The sequence below is a fragment of the Ictidomys tridecemlineatus genome, unplaced genomic scaffold (assembly GCF_052094955.1).
Source record: "Ictidomys tridecemlineatus isolate mIctTri1 unplaced genomic scaffold, mIctTri1.hap1 Scaffold_261, whole genome shotgun sequence".
Lineage (NCBI taxonomy): Eukaryota > Metazoa > Chordata > Mammalia > Rodentia > Sciuridae > Ictidomys > Ictidomys tridecemlineatus.
Window position 1 is genome coordinate 292,164 of NW_027522274.1, and position 19,430 is coordinate 311,593.

Consider the following 19,430-nt stretch of genomic DNA (forward strand, 5'->3'; position numbering starts at 1 on the left):
GATTCCTGACGGTGCTGGCGCCATGAGTCCTGATGCTCCGGCTGGGGGTCTTCTGGCTGTCCATGGGTCTGTCTCACGTGGGCATGTTCCCTGGAACCACTCTGTTGTGGAACCTATGGGGTCTGTGTCCTTCGCCCTTTGGAGCCGCTCTGTTGCGGAAGATGGGCCCACAGAAGCACAGCAGGCAGCAGCACAGTTGTTGCAGGAAGGTGGCCATCGGTCTGGTGACCTCCCCCCCTTCAGCCCCTGCTTCTCTCACCAGGCTGCTCTGTGGAGCCACCCTGGGAGGCCAGAGGGTCCTTCTGGGAGGCTGGCTTGGAAGGGGGTGTCTTCACGTGGAGAAGGTGGAGAGGACAGATAGGCATGCTGGCACATGTGGTGCCTTTCTACCCGGAGGGCGTGGCTTTGTCAGGCGACTGCTGCTCACAGGGCAAGGCAAGGGCAGGCTCACTGGGGCACTTGTTGGGGTGGATGCTGGAAGGATCCGTCCCAGGGACCTGGCGATGCCCAGCCATCCCATTATGCACAGCCTTGGCCCAGAGCGCACTGGCCGGCCCCTGGATTCTCTGGTGCTGGAGGAGGAGGTAGGTAGCCATGGCCCCATCGAATTGAAGATTTGCCAGGGACAATCAGACTTTGTACGGGTTGTAACCCATGTTGAGCATTAAGGTCATGATGCTGGGGGGTCTGGCCGCTTGGGGAGTGGCTGGCTGGGAGAGCTAGGAAGGTTGGATGAGGAGTCCTCGCCCTGGATCAGCCACGGGGTGCCCCATTACCTGCTCTAGGGTGGGCTTCTCCATGGGGTCCACCACCAGGATTTGCTGGATGAGGCTGCGCTCTCCTTATTGGTGAGCACCCTGAATGGTCTTTTTTTCTGTCAACATAAAATAAAGAGTGACGTCCAGGCTCCAGACATCTGCTGGGGGACCCTCGAATTCCTTCCCCTGGATGGCAGAGTGTCCCTGAACTCATCCATCTTCTGCCCAGGCGTGAAGCTGGTGCTCAGGCCAAAGTCAATGAGCTTGGGGTGGCGCACCCTGGAATCCACCATGAAGTTCTCAGGTTTCAAGTCAAGGTGCACCACGCCCTTCTGGTGGCAATATTGCAGGACGCTCACCATCTCTCTGAACAGCCTGTGGACCTTCACCTCCCTTATGCCACAAGTCAGGGGGATGTGACTCAGGAGCTCTCTTCCATTTGCACGCTCCAGGACAAGGTACATGTTGTCCATGGTCTCCATGACCTGGAAGAGATGGATCACGCTTGGGTGTTCCAGGACCTTCAACGAATCCCTTTCGCATAGCAGGGACTTGTCTTCCTCCTTGTTCCACAGAACGTTCACCGCCACCTCGACCCGAGTCAGGAGATGGCAGGGCCAATTTTCTCTGATGGGCTGCCTCACCTTGGGCTCAGAACAATGGAGCTGGCCATGTGTGCTCTCAGACCTCTGACCCATGATCCCCAGGTACACTTTTCCTCCTCTATGTTGTTCTTGTTGGATGTCTTGGCCACAGCAGTGGAGAAACTCATTAAAACACCACCATATGCCACTGCTCCCAGCTTGACAAAAGTACTTGTGTGTGTGTGTGTGTGTGTGTGTGTGTGTGTGTGTGTGTGTTGGGGATGTGCTTGGAAGTGAACCAGGTCCTTGCACATGCTGGAGAAGCACTCTTAGGGGACACTCCCATCCTATGGGTGGAGCCCATGGCCTAACCGCCTCCTCCAGGCCCACCTCTCAATGCTGTCATGTTGAGGCTGAAGGGTCAACAGGAATTTTGGACAGACACACACATTCCAACCACAGCACCAGACAGACAAGAGCCCAGGGAATTGGTCCCCACCAGATGTCCCCTGTCAGAGAGGGTCTTTCAGGTTGACCCGAAGGACACCAGATTTAAAACTCAGATCTCCAAGAAGACAGAAACATCTCTGGTAAAGCAAATTCATGACAATTAAAACTAGAGCCACTTTTGTTTTCTACAAGATGTAAGAGGTTCGTGTAGCAGAAAACGCCAACTGTGTTCTATGGTACTGAACACACAGTGTCTACACAGGTAACCATTGTGACATCAGCAGCTGAGGCTGTGGGATGGAGAGGTACAGCAGCAGCAGTCTCTACACTACTGAATTTGCCCTGCTGCAGATTCACACCAGGGTCATGTGGTTCTCATGTTAAATGGAACCACAAAGAAAGGGAGCTACAGAGAAATATCTAGAGGACAGACCCCAGTGAGAGGTGCAAATACTAAAGTGTTTCGCCACAAACATCAACTAAACAGGACAGAAGATGATCACAGAACAGCTTAAGTTATACTGAATCAAAACTTGCCCTGCTCTCTTTGTAAGGAAGAGGCCACACCGAATCAAGAGTCTACCCTGCTCTCCTTGTAAGGACACAAGCCGGGCTGAAGCAAGAGTGTACCCTTAGACCCTTATGACCCCATCATAAGTAATTACATCATAATAATGCCACTTCAGAAAAAAAAGAGCTCGTCCTTAGGTGTGGAGTTTTGAACCTACACATGTCTTTGGGGGATATGATTTATTCCATAACATTCTCTGGTCCTACCTGTCAGAGTTCTTATCATTGGGGGTTGAATTTTGCTGCATCATTATTCTAATCAATCCATTCCATCATATGTCTTCCTCAGGTTGTCCACAAAGTGCCTTGTGTAGGGACATGTGTATCTACATTCACGATGGAATTGGGTCTGTAAATTTTGGTTTCTTTCATGGTTTTATCCTGGCACCGTCTTTTCTGGGTTCATGGCCAGGTAATGAAAGGTTAATAATCTTGAGAACTGTTTGCTAATCTTGTTCCCAGAATGTGCTGTCCCCCAACTGCCAAACTGCAGAATGTACTCGCTTACCCGGTTGCAGGCAAACTGCCCACTCACCCTGACCTGTCAATGATCTTCCCTCCCTGCCCTCTCCAAGGAAAGTATATAAGCTCTGCTTCAGCTGTTCTCAGGGCTCTTTGCTCTATTCAAGTGAGCTCTGAGCCCCAGCATCCTGGACCCCCAATAAACCCCTTGCTGTTGCATGAGACAGTCTCTTGGTGGTCTCTTCCTCCGACGCTCGCCCGACCTTTACAGTAATACCAGCTTCATGAAATACACTGTGAATCATCCCCTCTGCTTCTACTTCCTAGAAATGTTCATATACAGCTCGTATTAACCCTTCTTCAAAGGTGTGGTAGAATTCTAAGTGATGTGGTCTACACCTGAAGACCTTTGTGGAGCTTTTCCTTTTAGGAACTTCAGTTCCCTGATGGTCACCCAACCATCTAAATGTTCTTGAGGTAGCTCCTACTTCTCCAGAAATCTTCCACTTCATCCACATTGTACGGGTTTGTACAGTGTCATTGAAGTTATTCTTCGTGTTTATTTTTTTCCTTGTGCTGGTTTTGGGTTTATTTTCATCACTTTTTCTGTTTCTGAAAGTGGTCGTTTAGATTATTGATTTGAGAACTTCTACTTGCCTAATGTAAGTATTTGGTGCTATGAATCTCTAAGCAATGTTTTCATTGCATGCGCAAACTTTGATACGACATATTTTAGTTTTTGTTTGGTTCCAGATATTTTTCTTAATTTTCCCTTTAATAGTGAAAACATATCTTAAAGAGCTTAAAAAGATCTTCTATTTACCTGTATATTTGTTATTTGTTTATTTTTCTCTTTATCCCTGATGCCCAAGTTTCCTTCCAGTATGATTTTCTGTCTGTCTGAAGGACCAATGATTATTTTAGCTAACAAGTCTGCTGGCTCTTAGCTTTACTTTATAGGAAGATATATTTATTTTTCCTTCCTATCTGAAGAACACTTTTGGTATACGGGATTTTGGTTTTCCTTTGTTTTTTTCTTTGGGCACTTTAAAAATGTCACTTCACTGCCTTCTGTCCTACCTAATTTCTGATAAAAATTCCCTAACCACTTAAATGGTTCCCTGTCTGACATTAAGGTATCATTTTCTTCCAGTTGACTTCAAGTGTTTTCCTTTATCCTTGGTTTCTAAGTGTTCTCAATGTGTCTGGGCATGGACTTCTTTGGGTTTATCCTACCAAGGTTTGCTGAGCTGTTTAAGTCTACACAATAATGTCTTTCATCACATTTGGAAAATGGAGCCCTAATTTCTTTCTGGGCCATACTCTACCCTCTCATTTTGGATCCCTGATGACATTAACCATAGACCAAGTCACAGGTCCTGAAGCTCTATTTAGTAAAAGTCACAGCAGCAGCTTCAAACTTTCTTCTCTCCATTCTTTGCTTGGAGCAAACTCTCTTGATCCTTCAAGTTCACCTACATGGGGCTTCCTGGGTGCCCACACAGGGCAGCTCTCAGGGCTATGGTCTTGTTCTCACTGATCACTGAGGCCTGCTTCTGTTCAGAGTCTGTGAAGATGGTTGTTACTTCTGGCTTTTGGGACTGCTAACCCTAAGCTCCTCTGAGTTGTGGACTTGCACTGACCCAAACATCCTTCCCACTCTCCCCATGACAAGGTGCCTTGTTGCTATGTCCTCACATATTGGGAGGGGCTCAGTGTTGAACACATTCACTCAAGCCCTGCTTTTGTTTGTTTCATTTTATGTTTTGTGTTTTTTGGACAAACTGTCCATTGACACCAGGGCCTCTGTGTTTCAGAAAAGTCCTCTACAACTAAGGTACTTTCCCAGCACTTTTAATTTTTATTTTTTAAGCAGGTCTCACTCTGTTACTCGGGTGGGCTTCCATATGTGATTCTGGCCTCCTCTCCACCTCGGCTAACACTGTCCCTGCTCAGAACCTATAACTAACACTACTCCTTCCATCAATCAGCAATGGATCTTGGGGACAGTATAACAGTGGCAGATTGGAAAGACACCTTTGGGGTGAATATCAGGTCTGAGGAAAGCATGAGGCATGCTCTGGAGCCTCTCTTAATTCTGAATTAATAACTTGGTTCAAATTTCTTTTATAACTTTGCCACTGCATTAAGAAATAAGGCCCAACTGTGCACAAAATTTTAAATTAAGGGTCACATCAAATGAGAAAATAGAGGTTGTTAAAATGTGCTTTTTAGGAACTAAAATGTCAACGTAATGAGGAATATTGAATGAGACAAGACTAAATGGGCTATAATTGTCAGCTAAGCAAGTCATTAATTGTCACTTCATGGGCATTTTTAAAAAGCCATAGCACATTTGAGGACAGGCAGAGGAGTCAGCAGAGGGAAAACTCTTTTGTGTGGAAACTGGTTTGTTCTTTCTTTAAAGCTAGTGTCGGTCAATTATCTCACAACCTAACCATCTCAGAGTGAAAAAATCAATATGCACCAAGGCAATTATATACTGTACATCTTGGTACTGAAATGGCAATGAGTTTTCATGGCCCAATTAGCTTTTAACTTAAATCAATAACAGTTTCTATTTTCTTCTGGAATATTTATTTACAACAAAAAATGCAAACTATTTTGAATTGTTTTGGGGAATCCTCAAAGGATGGGCAGAGAGTCAAATATCAGTGACATGATATTAAAATGTTACTCTGATATTTATTCTTGGGACACAGTTTTCAGAAAGAAAAACTATGTACCTGAAGATAACCACAGGCATCAAAAAACAAATTACAGTCCTGTAAAAAGGGGAACAATTATATATCTTCTCCACCCAGGCTCACACTCCTTGCTGTTCCCATGTGCCATGAGCTTCACATTGCTAAATGCAGCCCTTACCTATCACCAGGATTTGACACAGCTGGTAGCTCTCCCTCCAAAATGGTCAACACCACCCTCCATCCCAGACCAGGAGCTCACAGTAAAACAAACTCACTGTTTCTTCTAAGTACTTTGAGTTTCTTTTCTTACATTTAAATCTTTAACCCATTTTGAGTTGAAGTGGGGCCAGTAATAGGTCCTGAAGCTCTGTTCATTAAAATCACAGCAGCAGCAGCAACAACAACAACAACAACAAACATTCTTCTCTCCATTCTTTGCTTGGAGCAAACTCTCTTGATCCTTCAGGTTCACCTACATGGGGCTTCCTGGGTGCCCACACAGGGCAGCTCTCAGGGCTGCAGTCTTGTTCTCACTGATCACTGAGGCCTGCTTCTGTTCAAAGTCTGTGAAGATGATTGTTACTTCTGGCTTTTTGGACTGCTAACCCTAAGCTCCTCTGAGTTGTGCACTTGCACTGATCCAAACATTCATCCCACTCTCCTCATGACTGACATGAGGGTTTCTAACTCTTTATTTGGGTGAACTTTCCTTTACACAATTCAGAGTCCCAGAACCTAAATAAAAGAGTGGTTGCACATGGGTGCCCTTGGCCATTAGGTTAGTTATCGATCCTGAGCCAGTTTAACATCTTCAGTTCCTAAAGCCCATGTGCTCGCTCCCTGGGACCTCTAGCAGCCATCAGGAGGAGATTCTGGATACAGAGGCTTCATGGCAGGTGGTGAAGCACCCAGCCACTGCTGGTAGCAGGCCCGCCCCTGCCCACTGACCCACCTTTCATTTCCCTGCACACAGGATGGGGCACAGGATGGGGATAAGGCTACAGAACACTCTGGAATTTCCAATGCCTTGACACATGTGTCTTCTCTAACAGCTGCCACCCACCCTGACACCTCAGGAGGGGCCTGAAGACTGGGAAAGGGAATTGTTTCTAGCTAAAGCTGTTGGTTCAAATGGAATCAAGTCTTCAGTGGCTCAAGGGGAGAATCTCAGCGTACACTAGGTCAAGGGGAGCAGGTCTCTGTCTACATTGGCTCTAGGACCCATCTACCCTGACTCAAGGTGCATGACTATCAACCCTGAACCGGAGAGGGAGGCATAGTGCTCCAGACCTTGGACTGGGCTCCTTGCCCTTCCTCAGATGCCTTTCTCTCTTTTTTTCCCTTCCTCTTTTTCTAAACCTGACCCACCCTCCCTTCCTTCCTTCCTTCCTTCCTTCCTTCCTTCCTTCCTCCCTCCCTCCCTCCCTCCCTTCCTTCCTTCCTTCCTTCTTTCCTTCCCCTTTGGAACATCAATTTTGTCATACTGTAAAAATTTCTTTAAAAACAGAAATGTATTAAGAACCATCTCTGCTATGGCAGAGAAGAGCAGGGCAGGGGGAAGTGTCTGAGAGAAACAAGCCTGTAATGTCTCTGGCCTGGTGTATCCGGATGTGCTCCTGGCTGGGGTCTGCTTGGAAGAGCCTGAGCCAGTGCAGGACATTTACCATCTGCCTGAATACTCTGTGGATCTTCTGGATGCCACCAGCCTCCGGGACATGCCACTGAAGCTGTCCCCCACCTGCAAGCTCCATGATGAGGTACATGTTGTGGATGGTCTCAATGACCTGGAAGAGCTGGATCATGTTTCAGTGTTCCAGCTATCCTTTTTGGGTTGGACCGGATGTCCAGCAGACCTTCACTGCCACTCATCCCCATTGAGGAGATGGTGAGGAAGATTGTAGAAGGAGGTTGAGGGGTACCTCAAAGGGCACTTTTCTGAATTTTCCATGCTGGGAAAGGCTGGCCTGGCAGGTGCAGAGTTACTGCCCTCTCCGTTTCTTTCTCTCCACCTGGGCATCTCAGAGCCCTCTCTAAGCTTCATATTTCTTGTTTGAAACAGGGCTGCCTGTTTGAGAGGGGGCCCCCAAGGATTCGAGGAGTTGCTGGAGGCTCAGACCTTTTTAAACAGCATTCTGAGCACAGCGAGGCCCCGTGTCTGGACTACCTCCTCCTTCAGAGTGTCACCTTCTTCTCTAATTGTATCAATCAAATGACAAAAGTCTTCCAGACAGAGTCAGTGTGCAGGTGGCAGGTGTCCCCCTCGGCAGGGGTGGCAGGCGTCAGGCCGCCTCTGATGTTCTTTCCTGCTGGGGGTGCTCTGTGCACAGAGGCATGGGGGATGGAGGAGAGAGGCAGAAAGGGGACATCTGATGAGGACTTGGGCCACTTCCACAGAGCCCTGTGTCCATTTGACCACAGACTATCTTTGGCTGGCCCCTCCTTCTGCCAGACTCCTTTTCCTGCATGATGTGGAGAGGAGGGGACTCTGTGTGGCCTCTGATCCCCTTTTGTTCTGATCATCTGGGGTTCTGACCCAGAGGAATGAAGGTTGGCTTCTCTGAGGCCCTAAGCTAGGAGCGGAGAGAGTCATGCCTCCTCCCCCAGCAGCAGGGAAAGAGGCTCTGCCTTGGTCCTACCTTTACTTCTCCACCTGGACAGGTATGCCTGACCATGCCCTGGGCTCCTTCACCTGTGATTCTCTTGGCATTTATCTCCCTGTGCGCACCGCCCATCCTTCCATGTCTTTCTGGGCTTGTTCTTAGGTTCCTGCTTCATCCCACTTGGATGTGATACTTTACCGCAAACCCCCCCTCTTCCCTCAGCATACACTCCTAATAGGACCTCTTTTGGTCTTGAATAGAGATATTTGGGATCTGTTCTGATTTCTGCCTCAGACTGAGACCCTTGAGGTATAGGGGCTATCTCTGGTTTTCTCTCGGTAAGGACCTGGCCCTGAGCAGATGCTCGGTGTGTATATTCCAAAGGAACACTAGTGGAATGGGACAAGTTTTAGGACTTCCAGAGTGTGGATGGATTTAACAGCCTTTGTGGGCCTCCTGGTCAGTCTCTGGCGGCACTCTCTCCAGAGCACAAAGAGACTCCATGCTTTCCCAGGGTACTTCATCTCCTGCAGGTACACCCTTCTGAAGACCAGATGGAGGGAAAAGGCAGTCTCCTTAAATCAAGAAGGGGTGAAGTCCAGAGATGCTGTCTGCAGACAGCCAAAGGCCCACCCTGTTGAGAGCCACAGCAGAAGGGGCCTCAACAAACTTCTAGCTGCCAGCAAACTTCCAGCTGCCGGCTGATGATTGGCTCACAGCGGCCCCAGCAACATCTAGCTGATTGGCTCCTCTGTGGTGATGCTCATTGGGCTGTTTCCCTGCCCTTTCAGACCATGGAGCTGCTCATTGGGGGACTTCTTTGGCTCCGCCCACGCGAACAGGCCAATCGGCCTCAAGAGCAGGAGGATTGTGGGAGTGGGGGAGGTTTTTTTTTTTTGGTGAGAGAGGCTTGTGGGAAGCTGGTGGTGACAGTTGGGCTCTGAGGGTTTTTCCTGAGGAGCTGTTTTGTTTGGCGTGTGTGGTTCTAAAAATAAAGGTAGTTTCTTTTGACAAGTGGCTCCTGAATTGTGCTCAGCCAGACTGCGGCACCACCGCATTAAGCAGCCATGCTTGTTGGTCCCCAACATTTGTGTTCCCCTCTTCCACAGATTAGTTAGGACATTATTGGCTTGAGACAAGCACTCTGAGTTCAGGACAGCCTGGAGTCACACAAGGTCATAGCAACCAGCTGTCTGTAGTAAACTTGGGGTCTGGGCCAGCTGTACCTCCAAGCACCAGGTCTTGGCCAAAGCCTAGCTACTATGGGAAGGACACTTCTGAAGGTGAAAGAAAAGATATGAAGTAGACATGCATCCAGGCCCTTGTCTTTGTCCCTTTTAAACAGAAGGGGCTAAAACCATCTCCCCACTCCATAAAGATCTACCCTGCCAGGAAGGCAGAGAACACTAGAAACCCCCTGTGGCTTGGATGGCAGCTGTGGGTTTCCTGTAACCTAAACACACATCTCTGAACCTTGAAAGTCAATATTACAGCACTTTCCAGATTAGAAATAAAATGATCAATTTTTTGGTCCAATTAAGGAAGGCTCTCTAGGAATGCGGTGAGGATGGCATCCTCTCTGCTTCTCTTTTAAAGGGTGAAGCCAGCTCCTTCCCTTCAATCCTGGCTGGCTCAAGGTTCACCTCACCAGGTATGTCTGCCTAGGGCCTCTGAACCACTCCCTGGCCCACCTGTCCCTGCTCAGCCTCACCAAACTTCCTTTCCCAGATCTGCTGTTGCTAAGAGGCTCTAAAGACTTCACTTCAGGGGAACCAAAGCCTGCTCCCATAGCCTCGTCTCTCATGCTGGCAGGAGACTCAGGGACTCTGCTGAGGACTTTCTCTGTGACTAAAATCCTAGATTTTTCCTAATTCCCTTTTTTTTAACATCTTAACTTTTTATTGAGAATATTTTGATGCCTAAGAAACAGTGAAACACATGTTTAGTTTTGATTGACATCTGCTATATATACAGAATAGTGTAACCAAGCAGGCAGCTGGAAACATCTGCACAAACCAAACACACCCGTGGAACATATGGCCTTTTAAAAAGTCCCAGTGAATCAAAATAAGATACCAGCCTAACTGTGGGTAATAAATTAGAGCCTGCATTGGGCTCAGCTATCCTTTTGTGAGTTGGAAGGTAGCTTTAGCTGGCTCCCTGAAGCAGAAGAGGAAACACAGCTGAGGAAAGTGTGGCTACCTGGCTCCTAGGTCAGAAGTGACTGGACCCAAGCCACCTGCCCCCCTGCCTGTCCTCTAGCACAGCTGACTGTATTGTAGAACCTTCTCTCTGGCCTCCTCAGAGCTGATAAGCCCAGAGTATCATAGCTCTGGGGATAGTGGATGGATGACAGACAGACAAACAGGTGATTAGATGGATGGGTGGGCATGGGGGTAGCAAGCATAGCAAGTCTGTACTTTCCTTCACCTGCAGCTGTCCTTTGAAGGCCTTGCACTGCCCAGTTGAGGACCCTCATTCATGTAGCTTCCTGGGATCAGGCAGCAGACACCACCTCCCTTCCTTGATGAGAACTTCCCCAGTCCACTGGGAGACCAGAGTTCCATCCACCAATTCTCAGGTGATTGGCACACTCACCAGGCTTCTGCTGTCGCTATCCATCACTGGCCTTGAGCTGCTCCATCACTCAGACATCTAACAATGGTAAGGTAAGGACACTAAATCAGAATGACACAAGTTGCTGGGCTGTAGCTGAGTACTAGAGGCCCTGCAATGCCAGGCATTACCCTTATGTGGCTGGACGGTAGGACACCTGGCGGAGATGTTGGGCCCAGCAGGGGGTGGGGGTGGAGGGGGCAGGATCCTCTGGGGCTTAGGCCATAACTGTACAGAGGTACTATTGTCCCTCAGGATCCATGGGGATTGGTTCTAGTATTCCCAAGGATCCCCAAATCTGTAGCTACTCAAGACCTTTACAAAAAATGGTGAAATATTTGGATATAATCCATATAAAATCTCCCATACAGCTTAAATAAACTCTAGGTGACTTATAATACCTAATACAATATAAATGTTATATAAATAGTAGTTGTACTGTGTTGGCCAGGAAAAATAACTAGGAAAAAAATCTATAGATGAGCAGTATACACAATTTTTTTTTCCCCTCAAAGGTATGTGATTCACAGTTGGTTGAAACTATGGATACAGAACCTGCAGATATGGACAGACAACTCTACTTCAAAACTTCAACATCAGCCTGGACACCCCAGAGCATCTTGACTGACTGCCAGAGATTTGGGGAAAAAGGTCTATCTCTTGTCCCAGGGAGCTTACAGCCCAGCAGATGAGACAGGCTAAGTGCTACGTTGGAGAAGAGTCAATGCTTGGTCTTCATAGGTCAGTCCCTTTGTTCATCTGTCCATGCATGTGTACCAATGGCCAGCTGCCTGTCAGGCCCTAGAAGATGGGTGCAGATGGCTGTGCCCTTAGGATCCCAGCCATAGCTCAGCATTCCCTTTCCTATGGGTTGAGGTGCTGGGTTTGAGATGACTTTTGTCGCAATGATAGTCTTACAAGATCATCTTTTCTAATTTTTCATCTTTTCATGTTTCAGATGAGAAGGCCAAAGTTCACACCAAGGGAAGGGCACCCTTCAGGCCAGAGACACATTTTGGATGGTCTTCAGCAGCCTCCATAGTTCTCTGTGGAACTCCTAGCTCCTGATAGGATCTGATAAGGGTTTTTTCAGGACCTTTGCAGGGATCTTCTTAAGAAGTTACATAAGAAATCTTGTGGCCTGTTCTGTTCTAAAGGCCCAGTCACATTGCTGCTAAGTCATGGATTTACCTACCCAAGTTGAAGTGATCTTCTTTCCTTACTACAACCAAGACATTAACTTAAAGGAAAAATGAGATTTTGACATGTCTCTGTGATTGTTCTATGCTTCTGGACACAGAAGACCCTAAGCCTGCTTAAAAGGAGAGGATCAAGAACTTATCAGGTTCTCTGAGCAGCTGTGGGTCCTTCCCATCCTGAGAGGCACTCCACTCTCCCAGTGTCCTGGGGCACTAACATGCCCCTACCCTGGGCCTTTTCTGCCACATTTGTGTCTATAGGGAAATTCCAAGCTTCTCTGGAGACCATTTTAACTGCTTGGAATCCTGCCCTTTAACCTGTCTGGGCTGGCTCCATCCTGGGAGAAAAGTAAAGTAAGAAAATCTAAATTTGTTTGGTCAGAGGCAGAACATTTATCTTTCAACAGGAAACTGTGAGGAAGAACAGCAAAGGGGTTTGGAGTGAGAGTGTGGGTTAGCATTGGTCTGGCCCACCAGATGCAGGATGCCACCTGGCTGTGAGGGGCATGGTGGTCGTGCTGGGCCAGGGCTCTGCTAAGCCCCAGCACTGCATGGGCACCCCTGGGCCCTGTCCTTCTCCCCCAGGACCTCCAAGGCTGTATTGCCCTCTGGACCAGCAAGGGCAACTGATGGCCTTGGCCAGCCTCTCTGGGGCTTGCTAAGTAGAAGAGGAAATGGTCTTCGCCACTGAGGCCAGCAAGCTGGCCACCCTCCAGGAAGCTCAGGTTTTTCTCAGGGCTTCCAAGTGGTGTGGGGGTGGCAGTGTGTGGGGGTTACCAAACTCAGGTGTTCCTATGGTATGTCACCTGACCTTTCACGATCCCAAAAGAGAAAGGATCTGGGCCTTGGACATCCCCTTCCTGGGTCACTTGCTGCACCCTTCAAGTCTTTGTCCTTGTCCTGCTTTGACTTTTTGGATTCTGAAGAGTGGTAAGGGTCAGAGGAATCTTTTCCTAAAGCTCAGAGAAACCAGGGGTTCTGGCAAAACCCACTTGCTCATCAGCTGGTGAAAAGGCATGGGTTTCTCTCTGCAGTTCCACACAGGATGTCCACCCTGGCAGGCCCAAGGGCCTCTGAAGCTCTCCCACAGAAAACTGACTGCAAATGCCGTCTTTCCTCCTCCTGCTTCACCCCTCCCTCTCTGGCTGCCTGAGCACTTGGAGTCATTCCACATCTCGCCTATCTTAGTGTGCTCAGCTGCTATAACAAGATACCCCAGGCTGGGAATGTTTGCTCACAGATGCAGTGTCTGGATGTCCAAGATCAAAGTGTCAGTAGACACACTGTCTGGTGAGCCCAGCCTCTGATTCATAAATGGCACCTTCCTGTGATATCTTCATGTGCTGGGAGGGTGAACACACTCCGGTGGGCCTCTTTTACAAGGGCACAAACCTGTCCTTGTGGCTTAATGGCCTTCCAAGGACTCCACTTGTTTGTATGACAAAAATAGGAATTAGATTTCCACAAAGGAATTTTAGAGCAACGCGATATTCAAACCATGGCCTCCTCTTGACATTAAATTAGAATCCAGGTGTATTCGTTAGCTTTCTGACCCTGTAATAAAATTCCAGGGGCAATTAACTATAAAGAGAACAAAGTTATTTTGGATCATGGTTTGGGAGATTCTAATCCACAGTCAAGTGGCCCCATTGTTCTGCGCCTCCGGTGAGGGCACTGAACGGCAAAGACAGGCTGCGCAAAAGCTCAGGAGCCCAGAAGCAAAGAAGAAGACTAGAAGAGGAAGAGACTGGGGTCCTAATGTCCCCTTCTAGGGCATATCCCCAAAGACCTACCACCTCCCACTGGGCCGTACCTCCTCTAGTTTCCATCACCTCTCAATAGTGCCAAACTGGGGATCAGTCCTTTAACACATGGGTATTTGGGGGCCACTCATTCAAATTACAGCACCAGGCACTAATCTGATGTCCCACAGACTCTCTTTGAGATCAACCTGTTTTACTTGATTTACTTATATTGATTTCTCTTCATTCATTTCAGGTACTTTGGAAGTGCTGGGCTCTGTGTGCAAGTTAGGTCACAGAGGGAGGAAGGACTCAGGTTGTGGCTACAGGCTCAGTTGCTGTGTGACTGGCACTCCTGCCAGTGGGAGGAGGGGCACCGGAAGGGAGCTCTCACTGTCTGGACATCAGGCCCACACCTTGCCTCATGGGTCAGAATGTGGACAGTTGCAACAGGAAACATGGGCCTCAAAATCATTGTCAGTAGAAATAGCATGAAGCTGAGATGTGGGAAAATAGGATACAATGAGCTCTGTGGGCGCCAGATAGTTTTTAGAAAACGAAGTTCATTCAGGAAGCTTGAAGGGTAACTGAATTAGGTCAACTGGGGAGAAATCAAACAGCAGCAGCCCTGTGGCCAGACCCTGTGCTGAATGCACCACATACATCAAATGAAATCCTCAGAAACCCAATTTGCAGATAAGGAAAGAACATCTCAGGCTTTATGTGTTTTGCCCACGTCACAGAGCTCGGAGCCAGGATTCAAACTCGTGTGCATCTGGCTTCCATGTTTCTGCCAATCATTGCATGGGAAGGAGTCCTTGTCTCTGCCAGCTTCCTTTTAATCAAGGAAGATCAGGCCTTGAATCTAGCCTTCAAACACAGTGATATTTATTTAGCACTTACCGAGTAGGATAAGCCATTACATTTTGGTTGGTATTCTGGAAACTGTTGGCTATTCCCAGCCAATCTTATCTCATATACTCGTTGAAATCTCAGCCAATATTTGCCTTGCTCACATAATGGTTCTGGAATTGGAGGGAACTGGAAGTCACATGATCGATGTTGTAATTCTGATCTTGTAGAGGATTAGCAGCATGACCTTGGAGGAGTCATTTTTCTCTGTACGAGAAGAAAAGTACCCAGGCATCAGGAGCATACCCAAGGATGCTCACAGCAGCTCTGAATGAGAGCATGAACAACTGAAGACCACCCAGGATAACAGCAATGAACCATGGTGACCTGTGTGGTAGCCAGCCTCCAAGTTGGTGCTCAGCCACCTCCACCTCTGGTATTCCCCCAGGTGGTAAACCAGGGCCAATCTAAATAATCAATAGCACATGGCAAAAGGAATGGCAGGTCACATTGTCAGGACAATGGCTTCCATCCTGGGATTTTTTTTTCTCCTCCTTTCTCTCTAATCACTTGCTCTGGGGAAGCTGCCTTGTCCTGAGCAGTCCTGGAGAGAGCCCATGTGGACAGAGCAGAGTCCACCTGCCACCAGCTATGGGAGGGAGCTGCACCAGGAGTCAAAGTTCTACACAAGCCTCCCAGTGACTGGAGCCTCTTCAGAGGACTCCAGCCCCAGCCCACAGCTCAGCTGCAACCTCACCCAAGGCCCTGATCTACAACCACTGGGACAAGCTGCTCTAGGATTATGGACTCAGAAATGGTGTGAGATAATACACTTTTGTTGTTTTAAGCTGCCAACTTTTTGAGGGGTGATTGGTTACACAGTAATAGATCACTAATATGCCCCATGCTGTAGAGCATTATGTAAAAGTGAAAACAGTGGGCTAGGTCTGGTGTGCTGATAGGGACAGATTTCTAAGATGTTTGGTTAAGAGACAGTAATAATTGCAGAAAAACACATTTAGCCATCTCTCTAATGTCAAATAGCATCACCACTCGCTATGTTTTCTATTTACTTATATATGCATATATATCTAGTTAATAACTCATTATGATATACTAACTATGAACATTAGTTTATCTCAGTAAGGAAGTTGGAGGAGGAAAGGGCAAAAGGAGATTTTTGTTTTCATTCAACATATATTGTCATACCTATATCATAATCACACATCATTGATCACATATCAATTTAAGTGAAGGAGTATAATAAATATAAAAATAATTTTTATATTCAAAAATTCTATAAACTAAAGGTTTTGACTATATGATTATTGATGTGTCTCAACTCAATGTCTTATAGTCCTTTTGGAAGAGTCATTTGAATACAAATTAAAAGAATGAGGTAACACCTCACCTCTTTGTGGGCAAACATTAAAAGTTTGGTAAGTCAAGTATTGGTAAAGATGTAGCTAAATGAGTACCCTCATATCCTGCTGCTGGGAGAATCAATTAAAAATCAATTGAGAAAACTGGTTTGGATGAGACTAAGGCAATATCAACTACAACTCAAAATATAGACTCTGTACCTTGAGGTCTAGTAGTTCCACTGGCATGTATTTATTTTTCTACATAGACACATGCTCTAAATAAGAAAAGTCATCCTTATTTTGAACTGCTAAATTGTGTGTGTGGGGTAATTTGTAAAGATAGAGATGTGTTTATATAGATGCTATATCATAAGTAACATTCTGTGACATATTCAAGGATGGACATGGCCCTGAGCTTACAAGTACAAAATTAGAAATACTCAAAATGTCCATAAATAAATAAGTCAGCATATTCTCATACCAGAAATACTATTAAGGTATAAAATAAATGAATTAGACTTATATGTCATAATGCAGAGAAGGCTTTTAAGATTTTTAAGGGCAAACTGCACTGCAGACAGAATGTTACATATGGCATGATCCCCACAGCATCTCATTTCCTAATGCTTCTTTGAAAAATGATAGCAAAAAGGCTGCAAGGGTACAGGCCAAAGACAGAAAGGTGAGTTTCTCCAGAGAAGAGGAGAGAATATAATTGAGGGGTTAATTAAAAAGGACTTAACTTTGAGCTGTAATGTTCTAATTTGATTAAATAGAGATAAAGCACCAGTGAGCATTATGTGAGGAATGTTTTGAAGATTCATGTGTCATTAAAAGTTAATTTAGAAATAGCCACTTGTCCACATCAAGAGCTTGGCAGGATGGATATACTCTGGCATTTTGAGATCAGTGTAGCTCAGCTCTCACTGGTTGTGCACCAGAATTACCAGAGCTTTAGGGGGGAAAAATGGTGCTAGTCCTGCCTCCAGCAGGGACTCTGATGTGACTGGTGTTGTGGCCCTGGACTTGGTGCCTTCAAAAGCTCCCCAGGTGATTCCAGCAAACAGCTGGGGCTGAGACCCATGCCGGGACTGGAAAAATGGTTGTGATGGTCAAAATGCAGGTGGCAGAAGGTTGTGCTACCCTGGGCTGGACGCTGGAATAGAAGAGGGCCACAGTGAAATCTGATAAAGTCAACGAGTGGCTAACAGCCCATCTCAGCAGTTGCATCTAGGTTTGGGAAGTGTGTGATCAGGGAAGATGTGAGGGTTGTGACAGCTGGTGAACAACACAGGGACCTCTGACCTGTTGCCACACCTTTCTTGTAGATCTAGTTATTTCCAGATGAGATGCTTCAAAGTTCTACACAGTTGGGGCAATTTTCCAGGTTGTATCTTAACTATTTTTAAACAGACTTTAGAAAATCTTTTGAATTTTGTATTTTAAGATGTGGGGAGTAGGAGGCTGGTCTTTATTGGGCAACCTCCTGTGCCAGAAGGAGCTGGAATTCAGCGGGGTGGGAGGTGCTAGGTGGAGATGAACCCTCTTCAGGGTCTCAGGCTGGGGATAAGTACAATGAACGAAGCTCAAACTCTACAGAAAGCCTTCGCTTCAGGCTCAGGGGTGAGAACTGGCTGAAAAGCTTGCTGTTGGGTCTGGAACCAGAGATCAGGAGAGAGGGCCTGCCCCTGGGGAAAAGTCACTCGCCCTTGGAGCTGAGGAAATCACAGGTCTGGTGCACTCATTGCACAGAGTGGGGGAAAAGAGGCCAGGGAGATGGGAGGCCAGGTTGGCCTTCACGCCCAGCTCTCTTGATCCCCGAATGGAGGACCCTTGCTACTATTTTGCTATATCCCTGTACTCACCGAACAGATGCCTGTGTTGGCGGAAACTTGTCTCTGGACTTCGGAGAGCCCAGAACTGGAATCATGGCTTCTTGGATCTCCCTTTGGTTTTGCTGGGGAAGATTTCTCATTTTCCATTAGTTAAAAGCTCCCTGCGAGGGCTTGCTCCAGTTTGCCAGCTGCTCACACTTCACGATTCCAAATCATTCTGTTAAATGTATGAATTCTGAACTGGCTTCTACCCCTGAGGCTGGTGCCCAGAACTGCCTCATTTATTGGATGTTGGTGGCCATCTCCTGCTCCTTGGGAAGGGAAGGTGGGGGCCGCTCTCACCTGACTAGGGTGTCCAGCTGAGATGAATGGGCTTTATTGCCAGGAAACTTACCGGGAGTTGGTGCCACACCCCCATTCTGATGTCAGACCCTGCTGGGAACTAAGGATTGGCCTGTCCAGCCCTGTACATCTAATCATCTTGGGTTGGTCTTGGGAACAATGGCCTGCAGAAAAATGATCATGTGTAAAATCATTCACAATAAAATGCTCTTGAGTCATCTTGCTCAGGGAGAGAAATAAATGCTGGGGGAGAGAAATAAATGCTGGGGGAGAGAAATAAATGCTCCTGGCCTAAGATTCTGAGCAGGAGTGACAGGGGCAGCTTGGAGAATTGAAATCACCTGTTCTCCCCGCATCTGATTTCATTGAGTTGGGGCTCAGGCATGGGTAATTTTTGAAAGCGCCTCATATGACTTTATTAAATAGTCCAGCTGAGAAACTAGGGACTGGGGAAGGAAACAGGAAGGGATCATTGTGGTCAGTGGATGGAATTAATTATGTTTGCTCAGTTAAGAAGCTCTGTAGAGAGGGAAGTGACTTGCTCACAGTTTTGCATATTGTTGGCCAACTAAATTCAAGTTTCAGTTTAATGAAGACCCACGGACCACCTGCCCTGTGCTGAGTATGGATGGAAACTGGGATGTTCGGGCTGTCACTGCAGCCATTCACTAGGGCTAACTCCAATCAAGAGCCAAAGAGAGAAGCAGAAGTCCCTCCCACAGCTCCTGTGGGCCTAGCTCCTACCAGGGCCTCCTCACCTTGCTTCTCCTGCACAGGGCTGCAGACCTGAAGTGTTGGGTGACTGCCTCCTTTGACCATCCTCTCCTCTGAGAAGCAGGAGAATATGAGAGCAGATTGCATGGGCCTCTGGAAACAGATTGCCAGGTTTGCTCCAGTGCTTCTTGCTGTGTGACCTGGGCATATTACATAATCTCTCTGTGCTTCAACTTCCTCATCTATAAAATTGGGCTAAATATAGATCACAGGGTTGTGAGGGCTAAGCAAGTGTGCAGTGTGTGCAGGAAGTGCTTAATGCAGAGTCTGGCACAAAATATGCACCAGTGAGATTTCAGCTGTTGTCCCTGAGCTTGCGTGCCTTCTGGTTGAAAGGAAGGAAAGTTTCTCTGCAAACTCTCTGTGTCCTAGACTAAGGTAACTAAATCCTGTTATTTGGCACGAACAGTCTGTCCAGCCAGTGGGGCACACGCTGCCTCACTCTTGTCCTTTCCGCCACCTGCTCTCAATGCATCTGGGCTCAGTTCTGCATCTGTGAAGATCTGTGCTCAGCTCTCAGCTACAAACAGATTCCATCTGCGGCCTTTTGTCTGCCTGAGCCCACAGATTCACC